Below are 10,000 nucleotides of genomic sequence, written 5' to 3'. Positions count from 1 at the left end.
CTGTTAGGGCGGCCGTGCCGGTGCCCCTTGCCGCAGCTAGCCTCTCGCCGCTGCCCCTCCCGTCCGTCGTCCCCCGTCCCCAAAAACTTGCTGCTCTCCACGCTGGAGCCTGCACGGGGGAGGTTGCGCTCCGCTCCTCCGGCCCTAAAGCCGCCCTCGCCCGCCCCCCGGCTTGCCGCTTGGCTCGGCTGCCCGCCCGCCCGCTAATCCCCCCAACGCCCCCACCCCAAAAACACCCCAGCCCTACCGCATGCCGCTCCCCCTCTCCCCGCTCTCGCTGACCGCTGCCACCCCCCCCCACCCCTCCCCCCCGAAACAAACCCCCCAGCCCTACCGCATGCCGCTCCCCCTCTCTCCCTAGCCTGCCCCCCCCCGCCGTCGCTTGCTGCTGCTGCTGCCGCCGCCGCCGCCGCCGCCGCCGCCGCCGCCGCCGCCGCCGGGACCCGCCTCGGTCTGGTGGCGCGCGCTCGGAGATCCCCGGCTACCCGTCCGTCCGTCCCTCCCTCCCGCCCCGCCCCGGGGGAGGGCCCGGGGCAGCGCGGGCAGGCGGGGAGCAAAAAAAGGCGCGGGCGCCAAAAAACGTCGGGGTCCCGGGGTGGCGGAGGGGGGCGGCGGCGGGGGCGGCGGCGGGTACACGGCGCCGGGTCCAGCCCGTCCCGGGGCGGGGACAGGTGGTGTCGTCCGTCCCCGCCCCCGTAACCTGCTCTGAAGCATCCGCTTCCCGCCGCGGTTCGCCCTCCACCCCCCCGCCGCACACGCAGCTGCCGCTTCCCGCCGCCTCTGCCCCCCGCCCCGGGATCAACCACCCGCCGGGTCCAGCCGGTCCCGGTCCCGGGAACCTGCTCCCGGGGCCAGCCGGAGCCACGCCCCCTCCTCTGACGCTTCCAGCTGCCGCCTCCCCTCCCACCCCCCAAACTCACACTGGCCCTCGCCGGCCCGCCCACCCGCCTACCTGCTTGCCCGCCGCCGCTGGGTGGCGTGCCGGACACTCTCGCACACAGGTACACAGACAGGGACACAGGGACACAGGCACTCAGGCACACAGGGACACAGGGACACAGGGACACAAGGACACAGGGACACAGGCACTCAGGCACTCAGGCACTCAGGGACACAGGGACACAGGGACACAGGCACTCAGGCACTCAGGGACACAGGGACACAGGGACACAGGCACTCAGGCACACAGGGACACAGGTGGCGGGCCGGAGGCCTCTCTCCACTGTGTGGCAGGGGTCCAAGAGCCACCCCAGCCCAACCCAGAGGGTCTTTTGCACCTCTCTAGAGGCCACCCAGAGACCCCAGGCCGCAGCAGAAGCCTCCCCCGCATGCTCTGCAGGCTTCCGACCCACCCCAGGCCGCACCAGAAGCCTCCCCCGCAAGCTCTGCAGGCTTCCGACCCACCCCAGGCCGCAGCAGAAGCCTCTCCCGCACACTCTGCAGGCTTCTCAGCCACCCCAGGCCGCAGCAGAAGCCTCTCCCGCACGCTCTGCAGGCTTCTCAGCCACCCCAGGCCGCACCAGAAGCCTCTCCCGCACGCTCTGCAGGCTTCTCAGCCACCCCAGGCCGCACCAGAAGCCTCCCCCGCACGCTCTGCAGGCTTCTCAGCCACCCCAGGCCGCACCAGAAGCCTCTCCCGCACGCTCTTCAGGCTTCTCAGCCACCCCAGGCCGCACCAGAAGCCTCCCCCGCACGCTCTGCAGGCTTCTCAGCCACCCCAGGCCGCAGCAGAAGCCTCTCCCGCACGCTCTGCAGGCTTCTCAGCCACCCCAGGCCGCACCAGAAGCCTCCCGCGCACGCTCTGCAGGCTTCTCAGCCACCCCAGGCCGCACCAGAAGCCTCCCCCGCACGCTCTGCAGGCTTCCGACCCACCCCAGGCCGCAGCAGAAGCCTCTCCCGCACGCCCTGCAGGCTTCTCAGCCACCCCAGGCCGCAGCAGAAGCCTCTCCCGCACGCTCTGCAGGCTTCTCAGCCACCCCAGGCCGCAGCAGAAGCCTCTCCCGCACGCTCTGCAGGCTTCTCAGCCACCCCAGGCCGCAGCAGAAGCCTCTCCCGCACGCTCTGCAGGCTTCTCAGCCACCCCAGGCCGCAGCAGAAGCCTCTCCCGCACGCTCTGCAGGCTTCTCAGCCACCCCAGGCCGCAGCAGAAGCCTCTCCCGCACGCTCTGCAGGCTTCTCAGCCACCCCAGGCCGCAGCAGAAGCCTCTCCCGCACGCTCTGCAGGCTTCTCAGCCACCCCAGGCCCCAACAGAAGCCTCTCCCGCACGCTCTGCAGGCTTCCGACCCACCCCAGGCCGCACCAGAAGCCTCTCCCGCACGCTCTGCAGGCTTCCGACCCACCCCAGGCCGCAGCAGAAGCCTCTCCCGCACGCTCTGCAGGCTTCCGACCCACCCCAGGCCGCACCAGAAGCCTCCCCCGCACGCTCTGCAGGCTTCTCCGCCACCACAGGCCGCACCAGAGGATCTTTTGCACCTCTCTGGACGCCACCCAGAGACTCCAGGCCGCACCAGAGGCCCCCCCCCCAACCATTTACAGGCTGCAGTGCCAGCCTAGGCCCCGCTGGCAGCCTCCCTTGTCTGCTTTGGAAGGCCTCCCATCCACTCCAGACCTGCCTGGAGGCCTCCCTCGACTGCTCCCGGGGCCCTCGAAGCCACCCTAGGCCTTTCTGGAGGACCTGCTCGACCGCTCGGGCGGCTTCTGACGCACCCTCGGCCATCCGGCGCCCAGCAGCTCCCAGGGCCAGGCACCGGCCTCCCCCTCCGGCCGCCCCTGGGGCCGGGGGTGGCTCGGACTCGGCGCCCCCAACGTGTCGTCCCGTCCCCCCCCCGCCCCGCACCGCCGAACATTCGCTGCAGCCGAGGGCTTGCCGCTCGACGCCTACCCCACCCGCCCAGCCCCCCGCTGCGGCCCGGCGCTGCCCCGGCCGCTGCGCCCCGCCTCTCATCGCTCCCCCCACCCGGCAACCGGCCGCCGGGCACGGCAAGTCCCAGGGCAGGGAACAGGTGCTGCCGGGACCCCGTGCTGGCTGCCGGCTTCCCGGGGCTGCCCCGGGCACGGACAGGTCGCCCCCCCGCCCCGGCGAATGTTCACCGAACCGGCTGCCGGCTGCCTTCGAGCACCCCCCGCCCCCCGCCACTATCGTCCCCCCCGCCCCCCCTCCGCCTCCGCTGCCGCTTCTCCCCGCACCGCCTCCACTGCCTCCCCCCGCCGCCGGCGAACGAGTCGCCGGATCCGTAGGGTGCCGGGAGCCCGAACGGCGAGCGGCTCCGGCTGCTGCCGGGGCCGCGGGGCTTCGAGCCGCTCCGGCCGCGGCCGGGACCCCGTGCCGGAAGCCGGCATCCCGGGACGGCCCCGGGACGGCCCCGGTCGCCGGCCGGGTGACGTTCAGCGAAGCGGCTGCCGCCAGTCTTTGGGCCTCCCCCGTGCCGGGGCCGCGGGGCTTCGAGCCGGTCCGGCCGCGGCCGGGATCCGGGGCCGGACGATGGCTTCCCGGGCCGGTCCCGGTCGCCTCCCGGGTGACGTTCACCGAAGCGGCTGACGGCTGTCTTCGAGCCCCCCCCCCCCCTCCGCCTCCGCGGCCGCTTCTGCCCGCACCCCCTCCACTGCCTCCCCCCGCCGCCCGCGAACGAGTCGCCGGATCCGTAGGGTGCCGGGAGCCCGAACGGCGAGCGGCTCCGGCTGCTGCCGGGACCGCGGGGATTCGAGCCGCTCCGGCCGCGGCCGGGACCCCGTGCCGGAAGCCGGCATCCCCGGACAGCCCCGGGACGGCCCCGGTCGCCTCCCGGGTGACGTTCACCGAAGCGGCTGCCGGCTGTCTTCGAGCCCCCCCCCCCCTCCGCCTCCGCTGCCGCTTCTGCCCGCACCCCCTCCACTGCCTCCCCCCGCCGCCGGCGAACGAGTCGCCGGATCCGTAGGGTGCCGGGAGCCCGAACGGCGAGCGGCTCCGGCTGCTGCCGGGACCGCGGGGCTTCGAGCCGCTCCGGCCGCGGCCGGGACCCCGTGCCGGAAGCCGGCATCCCGGGACGGCCCCGGGACGGCCCCGGTCGCCGGCCGGGTGACGTTCAGCGAAGCGGCTGCCGCCAGTCTTTGGGCCTCCCCCGTGCCGGGGCCGCGGGGATTCGAGCCGGTCCGGCCGCGGCCGGGATCCCGGGCCGGACGATGGCTTCCCGGGCCGGTCCCGGTCGCCTCCCGGGTGACGTTCACCGAAGCGGCTGACGGCTGTCTTCGAGCCCCCCCCCCCCCTCCGCCTCCGCGGCCGCTTCTGCCCGCACCCCCTCCACTGCCTCCCCCCGCCGCCCGCGAACGAGTCGCCGGATCCGTAGGGTGCCGGGAGCCCGAACGGCGAGCGGCTCCGGCTGCTGCCGGGACCGCGGGGATTCGAGCCGCTCCGGCCGCGGCCGGGACCCCGTGCCGGAAGCCGGCATCCCCGGACAGCCCCGGGACGGCCCCGGTCGCCTCCCGGGTGACGTTCACCGAAGCGGCTGCCGGCTGTCTTCGAGCCCCCCCCCCCCTCCGCCTCCGCTGCCGCTTCTGCCCGCACCCCCTCCACTGCCTCCCCCCGCCGCCGGCGAACGAGTCGCCGGATCCGTAGGGTGCCGGGAGCCCGAACGGCGAGCGGCTCCGGCTGCTGCCGGGACCGCGGGGCTTCGAGCCGCTCCGGCCGCGGCCGGGACCCCGTGCCGGAAGCCGGCATCCCGGGACGGCCCCGGGACGGCCCCGGTCGCCGGCCGGGTGACGTTCAGCGAAGCGGCTGCCGCCAGTCTTTGGGCCTCCCCCGTGCCGGGGCCGCGGGGATTCGAGCCGGTCCGGCCGCGGCCGGGATCCCGGGCCGGACGATGGCTTCCCGGGCCGGTCCCGGTCGCCTCCCGGGTGACGTTCACCGAAGCGGCTGCCGGCTGTCTTCGAGCCCCCCCCCCCCCTCCGCCTCCGCTGCCGCTTCTCCCCGCACCCCCTCCACTGCCTCCCCCCGCCGCCGGCGAACGAGTCGCCGGATCTGTAGGGTGCCGGGAGCCCGAACGGCGAGCGGCTCCGGCTGCTGCCGGGACCGCGGGGATTCGAGCCGCTCCGGCCGCGGCCGGGACCCCGTGCCGGAAGCCGGCATCCCCGGACAGCCCCGGGACGGCCCCGGTCGCCGGCCGGGTGACGTTCAGCGAAGCGGCTGCCGGCTGTCTTCGAGCCCCCCCCCCCCCTCCGCCTCCGCTGCCGCTTCTGCCCGCACCCCCTCCACTGCCTCCCCCCGCCGCCGGCGAACGAGTCGGCGGATCCGTAGGGTGCCGGGAGCCCGAACGGCGAGCGGCTCCGGCTGCTGCCGGGACCGCGGGGATTCGAGCCGCTCCGGCCGCGGCCGGGACCCCGTGCCGGAAGCCGGCATCCCGGGACGGCCCCGGGACGGCCCCGGTCGCCGGCCGGGTGACGTTCAGCGAAGCGGCTGCCGCCAGTCTTTGGGCCTCCCCCGTGCCGGGGCCGCGGGGCTTCGAGCCGGTCCGGCCGCGGCCGGGATCCGGGGCCGGACGATGGCTTCCCGGGCCGGTCCCGGTCGCCTCCCGGGTGACGTTCACCGAAGCGGCTGACGGCTGTCTTCGAGCCCCCCCCCCCCCTCCGCCTCCGCGGCCGCTTCTGCCCGCACCCCCTCCACTGCCTCCCCCCGCCGCCCGCGAACGAGTCGCCGGATCTGTAGGGTGCCGGGAGCCCGAACGGCGAGCGGCTCCGGCTGCTGCCGGGACCGCGGGGCTTCGAGCCGCTCCGGCCGCGGCCGGGACCCCGTGCCGGAAGCCGGCATCCCGGGACGGCCCCGGGACGGCCCCGGTCGCCGGCCGGGTGACGTTCAGCGAAGCGGCTGCCGCCAGTCTTTGGGCCTCCCCCGTGCCGGGGCCGCGGGGATTCGAGCCGGTCCGGCCGCGGCCGGGATCCCGGGCCGGACGATGGCTTCCCGGGCCGGTCCCGGTCGCCTCCCGGGTGACGTTCACCGAAGCGGCTGCCGGCTGTCTTCGAGCCCCCCCCCCCCCTCCGCCTCCGCTGCCGCTTCTCCCCGCACCCCCTCCACTGCCTCCCCCCGCCGCCGGCGAACGAGTCGCCGGATCTGTAGGGTGCCGGGAGCCCGAACGGCGAGCGGCTCCGGCTGCTGCCGGGACCGCGGGGATTCGAGCCGGTCCGGCCGCGGCCGGGACCCCGTGCCGGAAGCCGGCATCCCCGGACAGCCCCGGGACGGCCCCGGTCGCCGGCCGGGTGACGTTCAGCGAAGCGGCTGCCGGCTGTCTTCGAGCCCCCCCCCCCTCCGCCTCCGCTGCCGCTTCTCCCCGCACCCCCTCCACTGCCTCCCCCCGCCGCCGGCGAACGAGTCGGCGGATCCATACCGTCCCGAGAGCCCGAGGCGGCGGCACCCAGTGCGGGTCCGGCCGAGGCCGGGACCCCGTGCCTGTCGCAGGCTTCCCGGGACGGCCCCGGAACGGCCGCGGTCGCCGGCCGGGTGACGTTCTCCGAAGCGGCTGCCGGCTGTCTTCGAGCCCCCCCCGCCCTCCGCCTCCGCTGCCGCTTCTGCCCGCACCTCCTTCACTGCCTCCCCCCGCCGCCGGCGAACGAGTCGGCGGATCCGTAGGGTGCCGGGAGCCCGAACGGCGAGCGGCTCCGGCTGCTGCCGGGACCGCGGGGATTCGAGCCGCTCCGGCCGCGGCCGGGACCCCGTGCCGGATGCCGGCATCCCGGGACGGCCCCGGGACGGCCCCGGTCGCCGGCCGGGTGACGTTCAGCGAAGCGGCTGCCGCCAGTCTTTGGGCCTCCCCCGTGCCGGGGCCGCGGGGCTTCGAGTCGGTCCGGCCGCGGCTGGGACCCCGTGCCTGTCGCAGGCTTCCCGGGACGGCCCCGGAACGGCCGCGGTCGCCGGCCGGGTGACGTTCACCGAGGCGACTGCCGGCTGTCTTCGAGCCCCCCCCCCCCCTGCCGGAGCCGCGGGGATACGAGCCGGTCCGGCCGCGGCCGGGACCCCGTGCCGGAAGCCGGCATCCCGGGACGGCCCCGGGACGGCCCCGATCGCCTCCTGGGTGACGTTCACCGAAGCGGCTGCCGGCTGTCTTCGAGCCCCCCCCCCCTCCGCCTCCGCTGCCGCTTCTTCCCGCACCCCCTCCACTGCCTCCCCCCGCCGCCCGCGAACGAGTCGCCGGATCTGTAGGGGGCCGGGAGCCCGAGGCGGCGAGCGGCTCCGGCTGCTGCCGGGACCGCGAGGCTTCGAGCCGGTCCGGCCGCGGCCGGGATCTCGTGCCGAACGTCGTCTTCCCGGGACGGTCCCGGGAGGGCCCCAGTCTCCTCCCGGGTGACGTTCACCGAAGCGGCTGCCGGCTGTCTTCGAGCCCCCACCCCTGCCGTGGCCGCGGGGATTCGCCCCGGTCCGGCAGCTGACGGTTCCCTGTGTCGGACGCCGGCTTCCCGGGACTGCCCCGGGACAGCCCCGGTCGCCTCCCGGGTGACGTTCACCGAAGCTGCTGCCGCCTGTCTTTGTCCCCCCCCCCGCGCTCTCCCTCAGGCGGGAGGGAGACGTGCTCTCCCTCGGCGAGTAGACGTGCTCTCCCTCGGCGAGTAGACGTGCTCTCCCTCGGCGAGTAGACGTGCTCTCCCTCGGCGAGTAGACGTGCTCTCCCTGGGCGAGTAGACGTGCTCTCCCTCGGCGAGTAGACGTGCTCTCCCTCGGCGAGTAGACGTGCTCTCCCTCGGCGAGTAGACGTGCTCTCCCTGGGCGAGTAGACGTGCTCTCCCTCGGCGAGTAGACGTGCTCTCCCTGGGCGAGTAGACGTGCTCTCCCTGGGCGAGTAGACGTGCTCTCCCTGGGCGAGTAGACGTGCTCTCCCTGGGCGAGTAGACGTGCTCTTCCTGGGCGAGTAGACGTGCTCTCCCTGGGCGAGTAGACGTGCTCTCCCTCGGCGAGTAGACGTGCTCTCCCTCGGCGAGTACACGTGCTCTCCCTCGGCTAGTAGACGTGCTCTCCCTCGGCGAGTAGACGTGCTCTCCCTCGGCGAGTAGACGTGCTCTCCGCGGAGATCGCGCTTGTCGCCAAGGGGTCGCTGTTGCGCTCTGCCTCCGCCTACGTCATCGTACAAGCCGGCGTGATTTCTGCGACCTGCCGCTGGGCGGAGGTCGGCTGGTTGTGCGCTCGCGGAGCTGACGGCCCTCCAGTTCCGTATATGAGGGAACAAGCGACGCCGAGCACTCCCAGGGCAGCGCTGCCGAGCGGCTGCTCCAAGCCACCCGCCAGGCGGCTGGGCAGGGGTCCGTCTGGCTTCTCGGTGGCTTTCGCCCGGGTCAGAGAGGGGACCCGCGGGGCCGAACAAAGGCGCGGCGGTTTGGAGCGGCCGCTGGCGCACCCTCAGCGGTGTTGGATGGGTTTTGCTCGTCCGTGAGCCGGAGCCCAGCCCGGGCTCGGCAACGAAAGCGGGGAAAAGAAAAAAAGTTGACGAGTGGCTGGCGCCGGCCACTGCCGAAGTGTGGAACCCCCGAAGCGAAGTTTGCCCGGTGGGGCACGGGGGCAGAGAAAGCCGGGGAGACGTGGTGCCGGCGTCGGTCCCACCAAGAATGGAAAGCAAGCCCGTCCAGGCACGGCGAGAGAGAGCCCGGTAAGGGGCAGAGAGAGTTCCCAGCACTGGACCCTCTTCACGGGGGTTCCCCCCCATGGCCAAAGCCGCAGCCCGCGGGGGCACGGCATCTAAGGGAAAAGCCAGCGGCGGTGACTGGCCACTCGTATGCTATGGAGCCCGGCATGGGGGGAGGAGGGCAAGCCGGTGCCCCAGCACGGCTTCCTCCTGGCTCCAGAGGGGCGCCCCGTGATGGAGATGTAACTCGGTGCAGCTTGAGGGAAAATGCAAGCCCACGTTTCGGGGAGGCAGAGGTGCCCTGTGAGCCGGTGCGGCCCGGTGCAGCTTGCCCCCCCCCCATCTCTGGAGGGCGCCCCGTTTGCTCCTCCGGCGTGTTGCCCGCACGCCGAGCCCCGTGCCTGCTGGCTGCTCCCGAGGGCGGTGGCGGGTGCGCGTGGCTGTGTCTGTCCCAGAAGAGCGAGGCCGTGGGGCCTCCGCTGGCTTCCTTTCCTTCTGTCCTTGATCGATGAGGCCTTTCGGGTCGCGTCGGAAAGGGCCCCCGGCCGGCAGGGCAAGGGCGGTCTTCCTTTCCACTTCGCTTCCCGTCGCGTGTGAGGTGTCGTCCTCGTTCCCCCAGCCCCGAGCGGCTCGAGCGGGGGGGAGCCGTGGCGTTAGCGGCCCGGCGCGTGCCTTGCCGCATCCTCCCCTTTCCACCTCCCCCCCGGCGCTGGGGCAGGGTTCGGGGACCGGTCTACCGCAACCGGCTTTGTGACTGCTGCGTGGCCCCGTGAGTTTTCAGGTGTCCTAAAACGCGTGAGGCGCCGGTGTCGTCCTCGGTTCCGGGTACCCGCGGGTGCCGGCCGCGAGCAGCTGCGTGTGGCGGGGGTTGGCCGAGCCGAGAGCGAGGCGGCGGCGTCGCGAAAGTTAAAAGGGGCTAAAAGCGGCGCCGCGCGTGAGGCCTCACCTGCCCGGGTGGGGTCCCCGAGGGTTCCTCCCTAAATGAAACCTCTAGCCTGAGAAGGGCGGCTTTGTGGCCCGTACCCCCGCCCGCTGCCGAGCGAGCCGCCCCGGCTCTAAGGTCCTGGCGTGCCGGGGGCGCGCCCCGCTTCCGCGGGTCGCTGTCTCCTCTAGCACGTCCCGGTGCTCCCGTGGCAAGGCGGGGAGAGAGACGAGGGCCTTCTCCCCGCCGGGCGTGTCGGTATCGCTCGCTTCCGCTGCTGCTGCCTGAATCGTGCCCGGGATCTGGCAGCCAGGGGCCGGCCTCGGGGGCGGGGGAGCCCCAGCCGGCCTCTGTGGCCGCGTGGAGTCGGGAAGCGTGTGCTTGCGTGCGCACGCGAGGGAACTAGCCGCGTCAGCGGGTTGCCGGGCCGCCTCGTCCGCGGCCTTCGCGGGAGGAGCCCGGCCCGCCAGGGTCGGAGAGGCACCGTCCCCTCCGGGGGCG

This window comes from Melanerpes formicivorus, unplaced genomic scaffold (assembly GCF_026170545.1).
Source record: "Melanerpes formicivorus ecotype bairdi unplaced genomic scaffold, bMelFor1.0.p_v2 SCAF_371, whole genome shotgun sequence".
In the NCBI taxonomy this organism is placed as follows: Eukaryota; Metazoa; Chordata; class Aves; order Piciformes; family Picidae; genus Melanerpes; species Melanerpes formicivorus.
Note: the sequence above shows the minus strand (reverse complement) of the source record.